The following is a 24072-nucleotide window of genomic DNA, read 5'->3' on the forward strand; positions in this document are numbered from 1 at the left end:
CATTTCTAAACTGAATGTGCATAATGCATTTTGAATAAGTTCTTCAGTAGGAGAGAATGTGGAAGCATTTGTAACTTTGCTGAATAGAATTGAAAGCCCCAAGGGCTGAGGATGATAATTTTTTTGTATTGACCTGATAAAAACCTTCCTTTGACTTTACTCCCAGGACCTGAGTGTTAGAGAGAACCATGGAGGTCATCTAGATACCAGGCTTTGTAATTCAATCTTGTGTTTACAGTTGGATGGCCCTTGTATTCCTGTTATCTCTTCACTGAAAATAAACGTGGCGAATGCTAAATAGAATGTGATCTCTTTGGGAAACGATTCAACAGAATGATTAATTAATTGAGAGGAAGTTTAGATGGTAACTGAAATGAAAGCGATGCTTTTTAATTCAGCATTCCAAAGCGCATTTGACGTTTTGTTACAAACTATACGTTTCTCGCAGCTGTGAGGGTGATTGTTTTGCCAGTTTCTAATTGCAGATGTTGGCAGCTGGAAATTAGGAGCAAGTAGTAGTTTCTTTAGGGGATAGAATTCAATGTGTGAAAACATGAGATCACATCCCGCTTTCCAGTCGTCTTCGACACTACTCTGCAGAGCGGAGTTTTAGAATCTCTGCTAATTATTGTAAAGGTCTGATAACCTTAAACATTAAAAAGCTTTAAGCCTCTACTGGTTATAAAAAAAGCATGTCACTTTTCATAAGGAAATTAGATGACAAAGAATTCTCCATGGCCAGAGCCAAGAAAGAAAAATAAGGATTTATTTGAATAATTAAATAAAAGAGGAAGTTTTATTGAATTATTCAGATAATTGCTTCAATTCTCCCACTTAGCCTTGCCTGTGAAGACCTGACAAAATGCCCTTTTCTCCTACATTTAGTCTCCAGAGCCACCTAAAGGGATGCTGACAAACATGAATTTTGCATTTATAAAACAGTCTCCGTAAGTGACAGCAATTTCAAGATTAATGCGTGGGCCTCCTGAGAACAGATTTCAGGAATGGAAAAGGTGCTCTTAAAACTTTTTCTTTAGCTCTTACATCATGTCGGGCACTGGGCTGCAACAGTATTTTCCAAAGAGACTGCTGGAGACTCTGCTCTTCTGGCCACAGATTTTGTCCTCCTGCCATTAGAAATAAAGAGTGCCTGTTCCTAGAGGCGTGGTTTACATTGTGTGGGTCGCTCTGCCTGACACTTACAAGAAGTCTCCGGGGTGTGTCTTTAAGATGTACGTTCAGTTATAGGGTAGAGGTTAAAAGCAATAAAGACAGGGAACTTAGATCATACCCAAACTTTGGCTCTGTGAAAGTCACTGTTAAGGGAGTAAAAAGACAAGCTACAGACTGGCAAGACGCTTGCAAATTACCTATGTGCCAAAGAGCTGTACCCAGCACATAAAGAAGCCCCCAAATTCAGCAACATAAATAACCCACGTGAAAAATGGGCAGAGAAAGTGAACAGATGGTTTGCCCGAGAAGTTCATGAGTGACCGATAAGGGCATGAAATGACGCTCGGGATCCCGGGCCATCGAGGGTTGCAAATTAAAAACATAACGATGGGGCACCTGGGTGGCTCAGTCAGTTGAGCGGCCGACTTTGGCTCAGGTGATGATCTCATGGCTTGTGAGTTCGAGCCCTGCATTGGGCTCTGTGCTGACAGCTCAGAGCCTGGAGCCTGCTTCGGATTCCGTGTCTCCCTCTCTCTCTGTCCCTCCCCCACTCGCACTCTGTCTCTTTCTCCTTCAAAAATAAATAAACATTAAAAAAATTTTTTTTTAGTAAAAAAATAAAAACAGAAAGAGAGGGCTGCCTGGGTGGCACAGCCGGTTGGGCGTCCGACTTCAGTTCAGGTCGTGATCTCACGGTTTGTGAGTTCGAGCCCTGCATAAGGCTCTGTGCTGACAGCTCAGAGCCTGGAGCCTGCTTCGGATTCTGTCTCTCCCTCTCTGTCTCTCTCTCTGCCTCTCCCCCACTCACATTCTGTCTCTCTCTCTCAAAAATAAAGATTAAAAAAAATTTTTTTAAATAAAATAAAAAAATAAAAACATAATGAGATATTTATTACTGACACCCTTGAGAATGGCTAAATTTTAAAATGCCTGACAATGGGGCGCCTGGGTGGCGCAGTCGGTTAAGCGTCCGACTTCAGCAAGGTCATGATCTCGCGGTCCGTGAGTTCGAGCCCCGCGTCGGGCTCTGGGCTGATGGCTCAGAGCCTGGAGCCTGTTTCCGATTCTGTGTCTCCCTCTCTCTCTGCCCCTCCCCCGTTCATGCTCTCTCTCTGTCCCAAAAATAAGTAAACGTTGAAAAAAAATAAAATAAAAACATAAATAAAAATAAATAAAATGCCTGACAATGACCCAGCAAAAATTTAAAGCTGTTGTCAACCCCATGCCTTCTAGCGGGCATGCAGAAAGGTGCACCACTCTTGGAAACTGGCAGTGTTTCATATTTAAGTGGACATGTAGCCATAGGATTCAGCAAACCCACTGCTAGGTATTTACCTAGGAAACTAAAAGCTTATGTTCATGCAAAGCCCATAAATGAATGTTTTTATAGCAGCTCTGCTCATTATCACTTAAAATGGAAGCAACCATCTGTTTCAGTGGATGAGTGAATAAACAAGTTGTAGTTCATTCGTAGAAAGGAATATTAGTCAGCAATCTAAAGGAATGAGGATGTGAGAGACACAATAACATGGATGAAACTCAAAAGCTGTATCTTGAGCTTAAAAAGCCAGTTTCCAAAGGAAACGTACTGAATGAGCTCATTTACGTGACATTCTGGAAAAAGGAAAAACCGTAAGAAGGGGAACAGATCTGTGGTTACCAGGGCAAGGAGTGGGGGCAGTGTTTGACAGTTCATGGTGATTATGGAGGTGGCTGTATGAACCCGTGTGTCAGAATGGACACAGCTATACGCCAAAAGTGTATATTTAGTGCACACTAAATTAAAAATAAACATTGAGGGGCGCCTGGGTGGCTCAGTCGGTTAATCGTCCGACTTCGGCTCAGGTCACGATCTCGCGGTCCGCGAGTTCGAGCCCCGCGTCGGGCTCTGGGCTGATGGCTCAGAGCCTGGAGCCTGCTTCCGATTCTGTGTTTCCCTCTCTCTCTGCCCCTCTCCCGTTCATGCTGTGTCTCTCTGTGTCTCAAAAATAAATAAACGTTAAAAAAAATTTATAAATAAACATTGAAATGCTGGCTTGGAAAAATACTCAAATTGTGATATAATCACCTGCCCTTTCCAAGTTTTGCCTGTTCTCTCCCTTTTTTTGTTTTCACTCCAAATTATTCACTGACATTTTCAAATTTGTCACAATGACGCATTCTAAGGAGAGTGTGAGGGGAAGATACTGAGGAGTTGCTCATAATTAATCAAGAACAATTAATCCTTGTTCTTCGAATGTAAGCATTTGATATAATGTACTTTCTATCTTATAGTCTGACCTCAGGATGTGATCGGACCCTCATCTGAGGAAAACCAGGAAGCAGGTACTGAGACTTTACTAGTTCTGGGGAATGAAAATGGCTGGAAAACCTGGGGTTTGCCATGCCCGAGTTAATAGGTGAAATTTGAGAACATGGGGTTTCTGCTTCCCAAGTTCTTCCGTGATAAGTCCAGAGCAACCTAGACATTAGTAATGGAAAAGTCGTGAAATCAGGGCCTCCTGTCACCAAGCGGCCCTGAGTAGTTATCTTGCTCGCTATGAAGTTCCAGCTCCCTCCAAGGCGACCATGGTGTTATCAGCAGGCTAAATCCATCCTATCACTCAAAGGGAAGCCTCCTCCCGCATTTACATGGTAATAAGTGAAGAGACTAGGGTGTTCTTTGCCTTGCTTTCCTCTGTCCTGTCCAAGGCTACGGTGAGTAAATTCCACAGTGGCTATCCCCTCCACTTGATCTGTTTCTTCTCAAGTTAAAGTCCCGCTTTTCTGATGACTCTCAAGGACATGTGTGAGTCCAAAACTGGACATCAGATTAGACCAGAAGCCCCATTTATAGAACTCTGGCCCCTCTAGCTCAGTCCCCAGATCTCAGGTGTAGGGTCAGGGTAAAAAGGCATGGTTACCCAGAACAAATGGTCCCAGCTTATTCCGTGGGGATGAACATAAAACTGGGAGGGGAGACTTACCTTGTTAAGTCCCAGCAGCTGCCTTTAGGTTCGACCACTAATGAGAGTAGAGGTGAACAGCTCCCTGTTGGCAATGCAGGAGTCTTCTGGACTGATTTTTCCCAGGAGAATTGGTGCTCAGTGCATAATGAGCCCTTAGTATTCGCTACTTTTGGAATTTCCACGTATCTAAGGATTTGAAAAAATGTAAAAGGGTTGTTTTTTTTTTAACATTCTCAAGAGAAAAGATAAGATGCTGGCCAATAGATACACCCCTTATAAATTACCCATCATGATTTCTGCATAAGGGATTCTGAGGTCAAACGGAGAAGAAGAGATGACGATTTTTTTTTTTTTTTTTTTTTGAGATGAGCAATTTTAAACAAAGCTATTCAAAGACCTGGGTAGGATGTTCAGTTAAGGACTGAACTTCCTTGAGTGGAGAATCTATCTGTATCCTGAAGCAGGCACACCCGTGGGCTAAGCCTCTTAGTGCATCTCCTTGACTCTGGCCCTCAAAGTGTGGCCATAGGCCATAGGCCATATATCATGCTACATAATCCTCTCTAGGTTATCCATAAGCTTGTCCTTTATATATTGTTCATTTTACAATGTGTTAGTGTCTATAGCTTTGCCACAAAATAACCTACTACTTATGATATCTATTTTAAAATAGACACAGTACGCATCTAGATTAAAACTGTGCATGTTCACTGCTGTCCCTGCCAACAAGTGGGGGCAAATACATTTGTTTCCAGTGGTATCGGTCTGCAGAGGAAGAAAAAAAAAATTGTCCTCCAGAAAGAGCAAACTCCTAGGAGCCTAAACTTTCAATTTAAAAGGGTCTCCTGTGTGAAATCCAATAGGCAAAGAAAAGGTTGTTTAATAGAATCAAGGAACCGGAGAGCAGATATGAGTTAAGTCTAGGCCTCAGGAAGATTCATACTGGGATTTTTTAAACTTATCTGGGCCTTTTTTAGCTATATGTCCAACTTGTGAAAAACCAATCACTAGCAAAGCATCACCTCTTAAAGATTTTATAGTCTTCCCCCCCTCCCCCCGTTTTTTGGGAAGTAGAAGGGTAGCAGATTTTGTTTGTATATCAAATGCCCCTCAGCTCCTTGGAGAAAGGTTCTGTGTATTCTCCTCCCTGTTCCCCCCAGCCCCTCCCCCAGACATGGGACACATAAATTGCTGCATAACTCAACAGATAATTAATTATTTACTCAATCAATTCAAGACAGGAGACAATAATAGACTAAACCAGACTTTGGCTTGTTTTAATACTCTGGGAACCACTCGTTTAGCATTTCAGACAAGGGCACTCAGTGAGGAGCTGTGGTCTATTTCTAGGCCATCCCTGCATCTCTAAAGAGAGAGATCCTAAGAGAAGGCTGTTTTCTCCTCCCCAAGCCCTGTATATATATATGACAACACGATCTTTGTTCCGAAATAGGTGTTTATTCCACTCCTGTTTACTTTCTAAGCATGAAGTATTGGTATTCGTGTGAATGACCTCTCCTAAACAAGGTAAATGTCTGACAAAGAGAAAAAAAAATTGATGGACATCATGATGTCTTCTTTCAAAAGCGAAACCAACTTCCTAACTAAATTTATGGGGTGGGAAACTTATTTAGGTTAATGAGGGACGGTTTAGATAAGAGTGGTCCATGCGTTATTTTGCTGCAATAAAAAGTACATTTAAAAAAAAAGTTGCAACCATCTCTAAGTACTCAAAAGCCTTCTCTTAAATTTTTCTTAAAAATACTCACTGGTTGACATCAGAGTGAGATTTCTGAATACATAGCTCCATTTTTTATCGCTCTGTTTTCAGATGAAGGGAATAAGACAGTAAAGAAAAGTTACAGCCAGGGGCGCCTGGGTGGCTCGGTCAGTTAAGTGTCTGACTTCTGCTCAAGTCATGATCTCACAGTTGGTGAGTTCGAGCCCCACCTCGGGCCCTGTGCTGACAGCTCAGAGCCTGGAGCCTGCTTGGGATTCTGTGTCTCCTTCTCTCTCTGCCCCTCCCCCGCTTGCACTCGGTGTGTGTCTCTCTCTCTCTTTCCCTCAAAAATAAATAACCATTAAAATTTTTTTTTAAAAAAATTACATCCAGGTAGTTGCTTTAGAATCTCCTACTCACACACATAATAGCACAATACTGTCCTCTTCAGACATCAAAGCCAGAACTTCCTGACAATTCTGTCTGCTGTCTTTTCTGTTCCATTGCTCTTTGTTCTCACAACCCTACCAAACTCTTTGGATCACTATAACCCTACAATGTGCTTTGATAACTAGCAATCAAAACCCAGGTAATTAACATTTAAAAAGTAGTTTTAGCAATCTTCACTGGTTATTCTTACTATTATAATATAATCGTGATCTCAATACCTCCTTTCCTGCCACCAACAAAATTATGAATTTATTTAGAACTATATGAATCGATATGTAATGAAGTTATACATCCTGCTGTTCTTGTGGGCAGGGACCATAAGTTGCCCTTGTATCTGTCACATGTAGCACAAAGCCCGGCATAGAATCTACAACAGAACTTGGTATGTGTTTATTAACACTTGCTACATGTTTGCTGAATGGGTGAACAACTATTATACTTGCCCTATGTTATGGAGGAAAAAAAAAATAGTACTTGTGATAAGCATAATGGCTATCTGGCATTTATCTTTGGGTTTGGAAATTTTCTTCCTTTCCTGCCTGTCACGCCTTACCAAGAACTCTCCTCCAATACCGAGCTCTGTGTGTGGCTTTTGATGTAGGCGTTTTCCTTTAAAGTGTTCCGGTCCAAGATTAGGCAACTTCTGAATTTTCCAGGACCCTTTACTGGTTCATGCAACTTCACTGTCTCCACTTCCACTATGCCAGAAATCAAACCTTTTTTGTTCTATTTTTTGATAAATTTAAATTCATACCAAGTAATAGAAGCAATGCTCCTCTTGGCATTAAAAAAAAGAGAGAGAGAGAATTAAGTTCAATAATGTAATTGCCTAATAAAATAATTAAGAAATGGAAAACATCTTGCAAAAAAAAAAAATAAATAACCATCATATGTTGAGAACTTACTACGTGCCAGGCTCTGTGCTAACCTTGACTTAGAATATTTAATTTAAACATCACAACACTCCGAGGTACATATCATCCGGATTCCTAAGTTCCAGATAAGGACGCTGAAGCTTGAAGAAGTTAAATGGAGCTTGGAGAAGTTAAATGGAGAGGTAGAGATGGCATGGTAATTAAGGACAGGGCCCTTAAGCACTATAATAACCCCCTCAAATTCACACTCACACATCAACATCTTACACTGAGACTGGGAATAACTTTGAACTCGTGCCACAGGCAGAGCACGTTTCAGACGATTTCCTCCTGGCTCCTTCTAACGGAGATAATGGCGGATAGGAACAAACTCTCCAAGCTTCAGATGGAGTGTGTCCCTCGTAATCTAATGGTGGTGTTTAAGGGTATTTCCACAAGTTAAGTGGGCAAAAGGCGAGGAAGATCAAAAGGTAAAACAAAGGCAAGCAGCTTCACACAGAGTGTCTGGGACTTGGGGGTGTGGAGGAAAACACTGCTGGTTGTCACAAACCCACACGGGCTGGCGAGCACCTCCGAGCAGGTAGGACAGGGGCTGGTTGTGTCACCTGTATCCGCAGTGTGTTCTTCAGCATCCACAGGAGCTCCCCAACCTGCCTATGTCGTACTTAAATACCTCCCGTGCATTTGAAGGACTTGTATCAGATTTGTCCTCTGGAAAAGCTATTAAGCTAGTTACCCTGCAGCACAGAAGGCTCTTCTTCAAGTAAAACTGACTGTACCACATCATGGCCATTAAAACAGCCCCACGTAGCTGCCTGAATAATTCCTGGGAAAGGTCACCAGTACCTCAACTATGAAGGCCTTTTTTCTTTTACCAAAAAAAAAAAAAAAGAGAGAGAGAGAGAGAGAACATGGTAAATCAGCTATTTTCGACTTTTCCAGAACAAAAATCAGCACAAAAGCCCAGTTACATTTTTTCCTTCTCTTCGACATACTCAAAATAACTGCATTCAGTTGCAAAATGTTGGAAGGAGAGTTTTCTCATTATGTTATGACCTAAGCCGAAATCCATTTTAATTTCTACTCCTGTATCTAGATATTGATTCCATTCTTCAGATATCCCACCTGTAAGTGTAGAATTTTCTAGTATTTGGTGACATATAGCAGAATACAGGCTCTATGTTAGGCCAAGCTTTTGACGGTAAACCAATCCACTCTGCAGTGGGGTAGTAAGCAAGCTTCCTGCAGGATGCCCGCTGGGGAACCACGGCGAGACATCGCCGATCTCCTGTGTGACATTAGCTCAAAGCATGTGTCCCACAGCCAACCTTGAGACTGGGGTATAACTCTGTCACGGATTCACACTTGGTATTGGATGGTATAATAGGATTGCAAGTTGTACCAAAGCAGTACATTAACAGATTATCAGATTATCAATTTTGCCTTCATACACACCCTCCCTTCTCACAACGAAGCGACCCGTAAGTATTCATCTTTTAAGACCTCTCTCTTCTGTCTTCTCTGAGCTGACTGTAAATGAACAGTATATTCAGAGGGATGAGAAAAGGTACCCTTCATACGAAAGCAAGAACTAAAGGAAATTTCAATGAAATGGGCTCTTTCGTAAAATAATGATAATATTAATAATAATTCTTCAGTGGACGAAATACGGTTTGATTAATATTATTTCTTCCGATTTCCTTTCAAGCGGCAACTTCTTCTACGGATTTCCTGTGAGCCATTTAAGGACAATTTCTCTGTTGTTTCTGAATTAAAAACGGTTTTTTCCAAAAGGAGACAAAGGAGTGGAAAGCTCCAGAATTGTTGTGAGAAAAAGGACTTTGAGGGACGAGGCTCTTACTAATGCCTCTGCCAATTCAAAATAAACAAGAACAAAAAGTTTATTTTTTAATATGTAAGCATCTTGTACATCGTGGTTAAGGTGAAACAGTTCTATAAATAACTCAGGGATAAAAGCTACTGCAATCACAGATGATTTTGCTCTTTCAGAGAAGGAACAGGGCTGTGAGCTGCGGGGTAACCTGGTGGTTAAGAGCAGGGTGGAGCAGGTGAATGCCACAATATAAAGAATCACAGTAGTCAGGCAGCCCTAAAAATTCAACTTAGCAGCTAAATATTGTTGAAATTTTCCAGCCAGATCCTTGGGAGTTAACGTGATGGAGACCATAATAAAGATGGTAAAATCAGGGCACAAAAAGTTTAAATGAGGGGCACCTGGGTGGCTCAGTCGGTTGAGTGTCTGACTTCAGCTCAGGTCATGATCTCGCGGTTTGTGAGTTCAAGCCCCTGTAGGGCTCTGTGCTGACAGCTCAGAGCCTGGAGCCTGCTTGGGATTCTGTGTCTCCCTCTCTCTCTGCCCCTCCCCCGCGCTTGCTCTCTGTCTCTCAAAAATAAACAAATGTTAATTTAAAAAAAAAAAAATGAAAGGATTTACCTAAGATTTGATTCAAATTCCCACAGCTCTCTTACGTCGCTCACTGGTCACTTGCTCCCCTGTGACACCTCCTCTGATGTTCTTGTTTCGGCAAAACAAATGAAATGTTACCTGAAGTTTTCACTCCGATAACCTCAACCTTTGTGCTCGCCTAGATGCCAAGATCCCAAGGTGTAGCCCAAGCTTCTCAAACGCTTGATAAAGTACTGTGTGGGGAGAAAGGATTATTGTCATGCAAGCAACAGGCCAAAGCAGGCAGGGCATGTGTTCTCTAAAAAAGTGAACTAGGACACCTTAGTGGCTCAGTCTGTCTTGATTTCAGCTCAGGTCATGATCCCGAGACTGTGGGATCCAGACCCACGCCCGGCTCTACGCTGAGCGTGCAGCCTGCTTAAGATTCTCTCTCTTTCCCTCTGCCCCTCACCCCCTCTCATGCTCTCTCTCTCTCTCTCTAAAGAATAAAATTAAGTAAATAAAATAAAATAAAATTTTAAGAAGTGAAATACATTTTGGGGGGTTTTCCCCCCGAACCTAGACCCTCTGCAAATACTGATAAACACGCATAGAACAGAGAAGCTCGAAGGACTATAGGTACAATAAGATAGAGGGGCGCCCGGGTGGCTCAGTCGGTTGAGCATCCGACTTCAGCTCAGGTCACGATCTCGCGGTCCGTGGGTTCAAGCCCCGCGTCGGGCTCTGGGCTGATGGCTCAGAGCCTGGAGCCTGCTTCCGATTCTGTGTCTCCCTCTCTCTCTGCCCCTGCCCCGTTCATGCTCTGTCTCTCTCTGTCCCAAAAATAAATAAATGTTAAAAAAAATTTTTTTAAATAAAAAAAAATAAGATAGTGAGAGTGAGTTTAATAGGCATTCAATAAGTATTAGAAGAATGAATGAATGGACGAATATAAGCAGAGTTTGTGAGAGGCTGAAATGGAAAGAATATCTAAATGAGAACAGTAAATAAATAATACCTACATCTAAGCATTCAACTGTTCTTTTACCAAAGAAAGATTGGAAATGGCCTGAACGTGCCCCTTCTTCTTAGTGGGCTTTGTGAGCCCCGCCATCCCGATTTCTCAGCAGGCCACAGCGAGCCATGAGAATCAAAGAATGCAGTTCTAGCATTTGCTCTGGGGACAACAAAGAGTGAGCTTGGGGTGTTTTTTATTCAGTTAGGGACTGAGCTGCTAGCCTCTTCTCCCCGCGCAAGCCCTGAGGTGGAGACCCTGTGCCAAGCCCTTTCTTGCTTCAACCCAACCCACATCCTCGGGGTTGATCCCAATTGTGTAGAAAATGAATCTTAGACAACTGGGAAGGGAATGAGTTTGACAAACACAAAGTTACCAATACAACCCGAGGTCCAAAGCCTTGGAAGGGGCCCATGCCAGCACAGGGGTCACACAAGCTGAACCTTCCGTAGCTTCGCGGTAAACCCCGAGTGTGCCCCCCTTTTGGAGACTGGATGCCTCTCCTCAACCCTTCTCCAGCAGCCACCCCCTCCCCTGTCTTCACGTGGATTCTGAAATGTTCCGATTTTATGCAATTTCCTCTGACACTTACCACCCCAACAGGCAGCATGGTCACCGAAGAGCTGGTGCACTTTTCTCTCACTGACACCACTTACTTAGCTGTTTGGTAGTCGTTCATGTGCCTCTTCCAGACCTCGGCTAGACCGGGGGGCCCTTGGAGGGCAGAGCTCCTGCCTTACTAGCCTTCATGTCCACATTACAGCGGTCTCAGTAAAAGGTCAATTGCATGCTTGGATAGATTATGCTTTTTGTTACACCAATCGCCCGTGCTCAAGATGACAAAATACTATTACGGTTATATTAATGTCTCCATTTTTTTTTTTTTACCTGATTGTTGCCGCTGATTAAAGAACAGAGCCTGAAGAGTGGATTCATTTTCTCCCATTGCTTTCTTGTTCCAAGAAGAAAGTTCATTTTAAAGAAGTGTGGAAACTTTCGAAACCCAAGATGTAAGGGCAGTCAAACCTGCTACACTCGACTCCTCTCCAAGCAGCCTAGCAAATGCACTGTATCCCTAGTCGCGATTACCATTTTCAAATGCAAAGTCTGGATTCGAGTTTTGCAAGCTAAACCAATAACGTTTCGACTGGGAAATAGAACCGGTGAAATCTTTGATTAACAAAATTTAGAGTGCAGATGATAAGGAGGTATTACACTTGCCATTTAGTGAATGCGCCATAATGAAGTTCAGAAAATAAAATCATTTTGTACTATTTGCTGGGTTGTAACTTGGATTTACACAGAGGGAGAATAAAAGGAAATTAGATAAGCCTGAGGTTTTGCTTCTGTAAGATTATTCTTTTTGTAGCAAAGCCTAAAGGGGCAATTAAATGGGAAAATAGAAAACACACTAGCTGTTTATTTTTTTATAAAGTCACAAGAAAAAAACGTAAACACAGAACTACACTAAAGCAATAAGATATTTTTAAAAGTATTAAAAAATACAATACTTTGTATACCTTTTTTATCCCATATCTTCCCCAAGAGATATTTTCTATTTCTGAGATGTGTGCTTTTATTTCCCATGTATAGCTTCTAAGCATAACTCAAGATTTGTTATTTTCAATAACTAAATATTATAAGAGATGTAGATATTATAACAATAAAAAGATAAATAATGCAGATGACTAAATTAGAAACTGCTTGTGGACAAAAGCATCGTATTTAATAGATTTACATAGATACTGAAGTTAGGACTCATGACCTTACCATGTTCCTTTTTCCCCTCTTTTACATACAATTCTTAAACAATGAAAGGAAGGCAAGTCCAAACGAGTATCTAGAGTATGTAGGTTTATGACTATTATCTCAAACAAAGGAGATTTTCTAGGTTACGAAGTAATTTATTGGGGGACTAGTGAAATTCTGGTATGATCCGAAATAACTTATGTTCATTAATTTGATTTTCAAAATAATACAGATTTCCAAAAGTTAGTTTTTTTCAGCTTCATTTCTATTTCTCTGTTTCAGAAGATCTAAAGAAAGGGTATGGAGGAGAATAAAAAATGTTTATCTTCTCATTCTCATAAAATATTTTCTTAGACTGGGCTTTTTATTTATTTTTATTTTTTTTACTTTAGAGAGAGAGCACACATGAGCAGGGGAGAGGGGCAGAGGGAGAGACAGAGAAGAGAAAGAATCCCAAGCAGGTTCCATGCTCAGCATGGAACCCATTGCGGGGCTCGATCCCAAGACCCTGGTATCATGACCTGAGCTGAAATCAAGAGTCAGATGCTCAACCAACTTAACCACCCAGATGCCCCTTAGACTGGGTTTTTTAGTTGTTTGGCAGAAAGATAACAATTTTAAGTTATGAAAAAGTTGCACGACAACAACAAAAAATAATTGTTGGTATTATTCTGGTTTCATCAAATAAGACAATTTGGCAATCATTAATCAAATTACCAATTTCCCACAACATAATCACCATACATGAAGAAACAGCAAAATTCCAGAAGCTATCATATAATTATATGACATTTCACAAGTGTTTTCTATATTTATATTTTGAAAATGCTGTTTAAAAGGTATTTTTATGTACTTTTATTGACTATGTACGTACAAAGTTATGTTGTCCTATTTACTTTGAATTGTGTTTGGCACTATGTTGAGTGTAGATTTTAGCACCTTTGTTTATCACTATAACCATATTATATTAAAAGCAGCTGAAAATTTCATAGATGTGCTTATTCTGTTAACCTTCACCATATTACAAGAAAGTGGGACAGCTTCATCTTTATTTGCAAGCTAAATTCACTCTAAAGTTTTCATGGAGAAAAGATGAAATTAAAACATTCAAAATGCCAAGTTGTCTAAATGGAATACAGTTTGCTTCATTCACAGAAGTATTTTCTTTTGAGGGGAAGAAATAAAAGAAGGAAAAGGCAAGGAAAAAGGAATTGGGGAGAGAGGAAAAAAGGAATGAAGAGGGGAATAAAGTAGAAGGAAAAGGGGGGAAAATGTCATTTTCAAACTCAGTCACTTTGTTTGCTTCTAGCTAGAAAAGGATCCTATATTTTTCTTTAAAAATTCAAAGATCAGGCGTGCCTGGATAGCTCCGTTGGTTAAGCGTCTACCTCTTGATTTCAGGTCAGGTTGTTATCTCAGGGTTTGTAAGTTTGAGCCCCCGTCAGGCTCTACACTGGCAGTGGAGAGCCTGCCTGGGATTCTCTCCCTCCCTCTCTCTCTCTCTCTCTCTCCTTCCCTCTCTCTCTCTCTCTGTCAAAATAAAGAAATAAACTTTTTTTTTTTTTTAATGTGAAGGTGAGGCAGCTGGGTGGTTCAGTTACTTAAGTGTCTGACTCTTGGTTTCAGCTCAGGCCATGATCTCACAGTTTGTGGGTTCGAGCCCCACATCAGAGTCTGCGCTGATGGTGCAAAGCCTGCTTGGGATTCTCTCTCTCTCTCCCTCTCTCTCATGCACTCTCTCTTCCTTTCTCTCAAAATAAATAAACTTTAAAAAAAAAACAGAAAATATCTTCCTCCTGTTGTTTTTTTTAATTTGAAGATCAATTTTAATATTCAACATTTATCAAGGTTGGGTTGTGGAGCTTTAAAAAGGTGGCAAAACTTGTAGAAGGAAAGAAAGAAAGAAAGAAAAAGAAAGAAAGAAAGAGAAAGAGAAAGAAAGAAAGAAAGAAAGAAAGAAAGAAAGAAAGAAAGAAAAGGAAAATGGAAAGGAAAGGAAAGGAAAGGAAAGGAAAGGAAAGGAAAGGAAAGGAAAAAGAAAACTAAGCTTCAATCTTTTTCGATTCAATACCTAAATGAGCAAAGTCCAAGCGCTGCTCAGCTGGGCTGATTTTCCACTCTCTATTAGCTTGCATCAACAGTAATGTCCTTGGAGCTTGGAATCTTGTTTTCATTTGTTTGTGCCTCCCAGGTGTGATGTTAATACACCCAGCAAACTCAGCATGTGCAAACCATAGGAAAAGCAGCAGCTCACAGCCTTCTCAGGTCTCTGTTACTGGAGTTTCAAGTGACCAAGCAAGAGAAAATAAATGGACCCCAGAGCCCAAGAGACACATGATTTAAATGATGAGGGAACAACAAAGGGATGTCCGCTCTGATGATTAGAGAATGAATATGGGCACAATTTCCAGATGTGTAACAAACAGAGGTGTGAGAGTTGAGAATTATGCTGCTCAATAGGAGGTCATCGCAATTATAGTCAATGAAGAAACACAATCTCTATGCAAAAAGTAACGATGAACAAAAACATGCAGTGGACTCTGCAGGACAAGTTAAGCATGTGTGTTCATTGTCATTTCATTCACTCATTTCTAAAGTAGGCATCGACTCCTCAGTGGAATGAAGGCTAGGGGTGGAGGAATATGATAAAAAATAAAGAAAAAGAAGCGATGGAGGGAGGGGGAGAGGGAGGAAAAAAAGGAAATAAAGTGTGAGGTCAGTTCCTTAGCTCACAAAGAGTCTAAAAGCTCTTATTAGGATTTTTCAGACAAAAAAATAATATTTTAAATATCTTGTGACAAGAGATTCTATATGAATTGCTGATATAATGGAATAAATTTGCATTTTATGTCAGTGAAAAATTCTGTATTCATGTCAAAACCTTATAATTTAAATATCTACATACTTATGAGAATGTGTGTTGAATGAGCTTGCCCAAAGAACATATTGTGAGCCCTTGAAATATATGCACTCTCCACCCAGCAGTAACACTATTAGGAATCTATCCAAAGGATACAGGAGTGCTGATGTATAGGGGCACGTGTACCCCAATGTGTATTTATAGCAGCACTTTCAACAATAGCCAAATCATGGAAAGAGCCCAAATGTCCATCAACTGATGAATGGATAAAGAAGATGTGGTTTATCTATACAATGGAATACTACTTGACAATGAGAAAGAATGAAATCCTGCCATTTGCAACAATGTGGAGGAACTGGAGGGTATTATGCTAAGTGAAATAAGTCAGTCATAGAAAGACAGGTCTCATATGTTTTCACCCATGTGTGGAACTTGAGAAACGGGGGAAGGAAAGAGGAAACAATAGTTTCAAACAGCGAGGGAGGCAAAACAGAGTACAAACTGAGGGTTAATGGGGGGGGCGGGCCAGGGGAGAGGGGAAAATGGGTGATGGGCATTGATGAGGACACTTGTTGGGATGAGCACTGGGTGTTGTAGGTAAGCGATGAATCACCAGAATCTACCCCCAAAATCAAGAGCTCTCTTGTATGCACTGTACATTAGCTAACTTGACAATAAATTATACTAAAAAAATAAATAAGTAAAAAAATAAACATAAACAAATAAATAAAAATGAAAACTGGAAAAAAAGAAATACATGCACTCTTTTTTTGTAGACTGAAAATTCTTTGTCTCCTGAGTAAGCACTTTGTACACAAGTAGGGCTAAATAAAGTATGAGTTTCAGAAATATTTTTAATGTCATAACTTAAAAATTTGGTTAAGTCTTCAGTTAGAGTACAAGATAAAAACCGTCCCCGGCAGTAGCGTGTGGACTCTAACATCTGGGATATGATACGCGCCAGAATCCTCGAGCACGGAACTGAACACGACAGAAGATTATTTTTACTAAAATATTACTTGAATTCATACTAGAATTGAATTTGGTTCATATGTCTAAAACATACAGCTCCAACCATAAAGTCAAACCGAATTTTAGTTAAATACACAACAAAACTATAATATGTTCCTTCAACACTTATTGAGTGGCCATGTGCCAGGTGCTGATGTGTTCCAAGGGCTTGAGAGCAGAGAACCCCAGCCCTCATGGAACTTGTATTCATGCTGAGAGGAAATGGACATAAGCAACTACTGATAAATGAGGAAAATATCTAGCTTGCTGGAGGCAAGCAGTATTATGGAAAAATCATAGAGCAGGGTAGGTAACATTGGAATTCTTGGGAATGGGTGGGGTGGGAGATACGTGGTGTGCATTTAAAATAGAGTAGTGGTAAGACCTGGTCCAAGTACAGATCTATTTTGAAGGCCAAGCCAATAGAATTTCCTGATGAATTGGATGTCTATCTTGTCAGAGAGAGCCTAAGTCAAGGCTGCCCCCAAGGTTTTTGGCTGAGCAACTGACAGGATAGGTACCCAATCCAATGAGCTTTTCTCAGTTATGATACTTGCCACTGTTAAATACACCAGTTTTTCTTGAAATCTCCTCCTCCTGCAATTTTGGTGATGCCAGTTTCCTGAGCTTCTTACTCCTCTCTCTGGCTGCCCCCTCTATCTTACTCACCGACATGTTTCTCTACTGGTTCTTACATATCCACATACCGGCAAGGCTCTTTCTTTTGCCTTGTTCCCAAATTCTCCTCTCTTTCCAGGAAAATCACATCTACCCTCATTCTTCTGCCATCACCCTTTGACATTTATCTTGGTTGTTTACTCTGTAAAGCCTTCTCTGACATGGTCATCCCCAAACTGTGATGCACTCCCACCCAAAACACCCAATCCTAGTTCTAACAATTTACAACTTAAACACACCTTCACTTTCCTCCCCTCTCCCAGCCCTTGGCAACGAAACTGTAGAAATTAAATATCATACAAAAAAATTTTAAAACACTGTCCTGCTTGAAATAAATAATGGAAGTCACTATAAATGAAGGGAGGAGTCACTGTGATACCTGCGATAGGGAGCAAGTCAACCAAATGACACTCATCAGTTGTGTTTTCTGTCGGCAAATAATCGAAGAAGTTGTTGACTTTCCAAAAACTTTTCAAAATTTCCAAGACCAGTTAAAAATTGGTGCCAAGGTAATGATAATACTAATACTAATACTAATACTAATACTAATACTAATAATTTATATTTATAGATAAATATTTCAGTGTATTTGCCGGCATTAAAATATTTAGTACATGCCATATACTTTTGCCCTTCTTTGACCTGCCAATTCCCCATCTCCAAATTCCTATTCTTCAAGACACAAGACTGGCTTTTCATATGATTCCGTATGTGAACCAATCTCTTTCTCTCTAGGCATAGTTCACCACTGTCTTATCCGGACCGGGAAGTGCACTTTGAAATTCCTGGACTAAAGAATGCATCATTTTATTATATAATCATTAGCTAACCCATTATTTTCTCCTGGGAACAATGAGCTTCTCAGAAAGCAGGGGACACTTATGCTGTATTTCCAAAACATCTGACAGATCCTATTGACAAACATTTTAGTACCAAACATAGTAAACTTGCTTTGAATTTTTTTTACTCCCTCATTTATGGAACGTTGTAATGCTTAAATACATAGTGCAGCAAACAGTCTATTAAATCAAAACAAAGATTTGTTTATGCTCTGTTAGCAATAAGTATACCTGGAGATAACAAAAGGAATTTGTATGCACATCCTGGGCAAGTTCAGTAACCAGATACATCCAAATAAGCCTAGTGATTTGATAAAAATTAAAATGTAGCCTCTCTAAAACTATGCACTCATGTTTACCTATAAATTGGTAAAATCCATTGTACTGACCAAGTGTTCCACATTACAAAGAATATACTAAATCTCACAAACTCTCAGTGTGTGTATGTGTATAACAATTAAGTAGGGCTGTAAAAGAATTTAATTTTACTTTGAATTATGCACTTTGTTAAAGTACAGTTATTGACATTATTTTTCATCTCTATTCTAGAAAATCCTTAAAAAACTAAGTTCACTCAATATGTCCCCAGTAATAGTTAAGTGTCCAAGGAACGATTCAATAATGAGTATGGCTATTTAAAATATAATTTTAGAGAGTGTTGGTTTCAATTTATATTTATTGGTTAGTACCTTCTGAATTTACCTAAGCAGAGCTCTAAAATTCATTTTAATCAGGCTGGTTCATCCAAACATACCCTTATCTAAAGACTTATCAAAGAAATAAACATTAAGCCATGTTTTTTACAATATGATTATATGGGTGATGGAATAAAGGACTGTGGGGCGGCAGTTATCCTGGGAGAAGGGAGTAGACTGGGTAAGAAAAGGGGTCTATTAGAGCTTTTTTGGAAAGCAGCAATATCTTGTTTGTTGACCTGGATAGTGGGCAGATGGATGTTTGCTTTATAATTACTTGTTAAACCGTACATATATTCTACACTTGGTACATATGTTTTATTTCATAACGTTTTTTATTTTTTATTTTTTTTTTAATTTTTTTTCAACGTTTTTTATTTATTTTTGGGACAGAGAGAGACAGAGCATGAACGGGGGGAGGGGCAGAGAGAGAGGGAGACACAGAATCGGAAACAGGCTCCAGGCTCCGAGCCATCAGCCCAGAGCCTGACGCGGGGCTCGAACTCACGGACCGCGAGATCGTGACCTGGCTGAAGTCGGACGCTTAACCGACTGTGCCACCCAGGCGCCCCTCATAACGTTTTTTAAAAAGAAAGAAAATCAATGTGCTTATAGTATCTGGAAGAATTACTTCCTAGGGCTTCAGTAACAAAGTGCTGCAAACTGAGTGGCTTGAAATGATAGAAATACATTTCCTCACCATCCTGGAGGCTGGGAGTCTAAAATCAAGGTGTCAGGCAGGACATACTTTCTCTGAAGGCTCTAGGGAAAAATCTGTTCCATGCCCTTCCTTAGCTTCTGTTGCTGCCTACCGTCTATGACAGTCCTTGGCTTATATGTGCCTCACCCCGATGTCTGCCTCCGTGCTCACATGGCATTCTCCCTCTGTGTCTCTTTGTGTGGTTTTTCCTTCGCCTCTTCCTGGAAGAAAACTGGTCACGGTGCACTTGAGGCCACCCTAACTCAGTATGATTTCATTGTAACATGTTACATCTGCAAAAACCCTATTTTCAAAGCATGTCACCTTCACAGCCACCTCCAGGGGCCGGGACTTCAACATCTCTTTCGGGGCTAGGAAGACACAATCCAACCCATAACAACATCTACCTCAAAAGTGTTGTTAATGACAGGGAGAAAGGAGAGTGAGAGCTACTATTATTTTAATTACGTGAAGCCTATTTTCATATATTCATGTATTTATTCCTTCAGGAACTTGGTCAGTATGAATGGTAAAGAATGCATAGCAGTTATGGCAACGTGAATGTGAGAGAGAAAGAGAAAGTAGAAGAAGCGAGCTCTCAGAAATTAAGTGCTATCGTGAGTCAGGCTTGGGTTAAATTTGGCCACATCCATTTATCCCATTAGTTAAATGAGATTCAGATTGTGAAACTGAGCAATGAGGGTTACGGCAGAAGTCTGGCCTCCTTGTTCTTTTAGTGTCTTTTTTCTTTTTTTAACTTCGCCGGATTCTTTATCATGTTTGTCTTGCTTTTTGTTGTTTTTTGCAATCATTGGTCCTCAAACTTGCAATTAAAAGTTAAGTAAAAGTTTTTGTTTATTTTGCAGCACTATTCTTAAATATTTATGAAGGATCTTAAGTCTGACTCGCTTTGAGGAAATATAGATGAATTAATAATGGATGCGGCTGCTTTGCAGAAAATTAAAGGTTGGAAGCACGTGTTAAAAAATTAAATCATCTATGCCGAAGACGGCCGATGCTATTTATTTTAAATCTTGCAAAAAATGGACAATTAGGTTCTTTCTCCCATCCAGGTCAACTGAAAACCTAATGATTCATTCCAAGTTCTCAGATTCTAAGACCTGAAATTAGTCAAAGTCTAGACAATAAAGGACAAAGAGAAATTGCAATTTTTATCCCAGCATTTTTAAGTGTGCTGCTTATTTACACAGAAATATAAAATAGGAAGGAAGATTCTGTATGTTCTGTAGTATGTGGGTCCAGGGGCATATTAATAGACCAATTAATAGTTTTAGTATTCATTTATAATCACAGGGGTCGTATGGTTTATTAGCCATTTTGGCACAAAATACCTTTAAAGAGTAAGTGTATTTCCTCCACTTGGACATTAGTTTGGGTCTTTAAAATAAATTAAATAATTAAAGACACAGATGCAAAGAATGTCGGGTTAAAAATACTTGCCACCACTGGGCGTAGGTAACTCCAGCAGCTGGAAAAGCAGCGGCTTACACTTTTGCACAAGATTTATGGAACTTGTAATCTTGGCTGGAAGTATTATTTAGAGGGCAGCCTTTCTGTAAGAGTTCGGCAATTTTATTTCTGCCTAGAGAATGAAAGAAAGTCGTACTCAAATACTATCAGACTGTTCTAGAGGCGGAGGAGTGTGAGCATAACCTCTACAAGTCCTTACCAAAGCCTCATTTTCTTATCTCACACTGGAAAAAAAATCATAAATCACAGAGCAAGTTCAATGAGCAGCAAACTATACTACTGTCGTACCTTTAAGTCATTACTTACTGTCTAGTCTTTTTGAAGGTATCCCTTTTAAATGGCGTTTATCAATCCAACCAGATTTAGAGCCTCTTTTACTTCTTTGCAATAAAACTCCCCATAACTTGATGAATCATCTTTTCTAATTCTGGTTTACCCACCTCTGCTACTGGAAGGTCCCCTGAAATCACTGGCCTTCTAAGGAATGGCTGGTGTCATGACCTTGCAACACCCAGGGCAGTTCTTTATACATTGATTGAAAATACGGATCAGGAAAAGTTTTCCTGGGTTCCTCCAAAGGGAAAAGTTTACAATTTCTCATGTAGGCAGACTTTGAAGGTCATAGGTATCCCAGTATATCTAAGGTATCCCAAGATCTGAAATATTTTCCCCAGATTATCAGAGTTAACTATTTTTTAAGACTTTATTTAATTCGAACTCATATAAAATCCAGAAGGGCCTATCAAATTAGTTACACCCCCTCCCCCCCCCAACAAAAAAAAAGGAAACTGTCTTCATCACAGAATTGACTGTCAATCCTTACTATGCGATTCACATTGCAGTTTGGGGGAAAACAGTCCAGGGTTCAAGCAGTGATTTCTCAACAGTCTTGTGAATGGATGTGTCAACAAAACACCCTTGCTTCATTTGACTTTATGAAGTGTCCGTTGGCCATTGGATGGAGGTCACTGAGCTTGCATAATCCCGTAGAGAACCGATGGACCCGTGTATCTCATCGCTTCTTACATTGCCAAATGGTTTCCTTCATTCAACTAAAATAAATTAATTTTTCTATTTCTTCCCTAAATGCCTAGTACCTGTCTTTTCTAATTAGGTATATAACCTGAGATCCTACTTCATGCTCCCAAAATGTGCTTACACATTTTTTTTTTTTTTTTGGTCCACAGTCCACTATGAAATGAAAAATATTGTACTTCTGAATAGCTAGGCTTCTCCAGATAGTTAAAATTTTAACAGTGTCTTCTAAGCATTGTTATGTAGAGTGCCCTCTTGGTATAATATCTGCAACAACGTTACACAAAATCAATACATTTTGTTCCAGATTTAATCAATGTATTCAAGGAAACACAAGAGAAATGCTTTCAAACCTTAGAAAAGAGTACACTGGGATTGTTTATCTGGATTTCAGTAATATTAGTAAACTCATTCTGCATCATGACTGAAATGTGTAGTCTGTGCACTGAAAAGTGGTTAGTCAGTACTCCCACATTTAAAAATATGAACTATTCTGGGGCGCCTAAGTGACTCAGTCACTCAAGTGCCAACTCTTGACTTCAGGTCACCATCTCAAGTTTGTGGCTTAGAGCTCTGCATCAGGTTCTGCTTTGACAGTGTGGAGCCTGCTTGAGATTCTGTCTCTCTCTCTCTCTCTCTCTTTCAAAATTAATAAATAATAAAACTTTTAAAAATATTTAAAAATATAAACTATTTTAGTAGGAGTAAGTTGGATAAGGACTTAAACTTCCTCATTTTAAAGCTGTAATAGATACTGTGATGAGTGGCCATATCCCCTTCAGAACCTAAGGATTTATGACCCCTCTGCTAGAAGAGGGGACCTTAGCTGCCAGTCTTCTCTAGAAACTGCCTTTGGAAAATGCCCTGGACTAAAGAGAGCTGTCTCACCTGACTGCAAGCCTTTTTCCTGGGACAGCAGTCTCCAATGACTGGTGTAAGTTATAAAGTATAATATATAACATAAAGTACATATAATTGTACAGTATAAACTATTAGTATATGATAGAATATATATATTATATTACATATAGTGTAATATATATATATACTATATGTATTATATATAATATATACTATATAGTATATATACTATATACTATAATACATATTATAGTATATAGTATATATACATATATGTATACATATACATATTCATATACATATATGTATAATATATACAATATATACTATATACAATAGTATATATACTATGTACTATAGTATATATACTATATAATATATACAATATATACTATATACTATGGTATATATACTATATACTATACTATATACTATATACTATATAATGTATACTATAATATATTAATATTAATTTATATATTAATAATTATATATATTAATATATATAAATATATAATATATAAATATAATATAATAATATATATTAATTTATATATTAATTATAATATATTAATATTAATATAGTATATATATTAGAGAATATAGTATTAACAATATACTATAATATATACTATATACTATATATATATAATACTATATATATATACTATATATACTATATATATACTATATATACTATATATATATACTATATATATACTATATATACTATATATATATATACTATATATACTATATATAGTATATAGTATATATATATACTATATACTATATATATAGTGTATATACTATATATATATATACTATATATACTATATATATATATACTATATATACATACTATATATACTATATACTATATATATATACTATATATATATATACTATATATACTATATACTATATATATATACTATATATACTATATGTATATATATATACTATATATACTATATATATATAGTATATATACTATATATATATATACTATATATATATACACTATATATATATACTATATACTATATATATACTATATATACTATATAATATATATATACTATATATATATATATACTATATATATATAGTATATAGTATACTATAGTATATATAGTATATATAGTATATATATATAGTATATATATATAGTATATATATATAGTATATATATATAGTATATATATATACTATATATATATAGTATATATATATACTATATATATATACTATATATATATACTATATATATATACTATATAATACTATAATATATACTATATACTATATATATATAATACTATAATATATACTATATACTATATAATATATACTATAATATATTAATGTTAATTTGTATATTAATAATTATATATATTAATATATATAATATATATATTAATTTATATATATAAATATATATAATATATATAATATATAATATAATATATATTAATTTATATATTAATTATAATATATTAATATTAATATAGTATATATATTAGAGAATATAGTATTAACAATATAGTATATAGAATAAAAAA

The sequence above is a fragment of the Lynx rufus genome, unplaced genomic scaffold (genome assembly GCF_022079265.1).
Source record: "Lynx rufus isolate CCGP_SWC_20201006 ecotype Redwood Valley unplaced genomic scaffold, mLynRuf1.p SCAF_6, whole genome shotgun sequence".
In the NCBI taxonomy this organism is placed as follows: domain Eukaryota; kingdom Metazoa; phylum Chordata; class Mammalia; order Carnivora; family Felidae; genus Lynx; species Lynx rufus.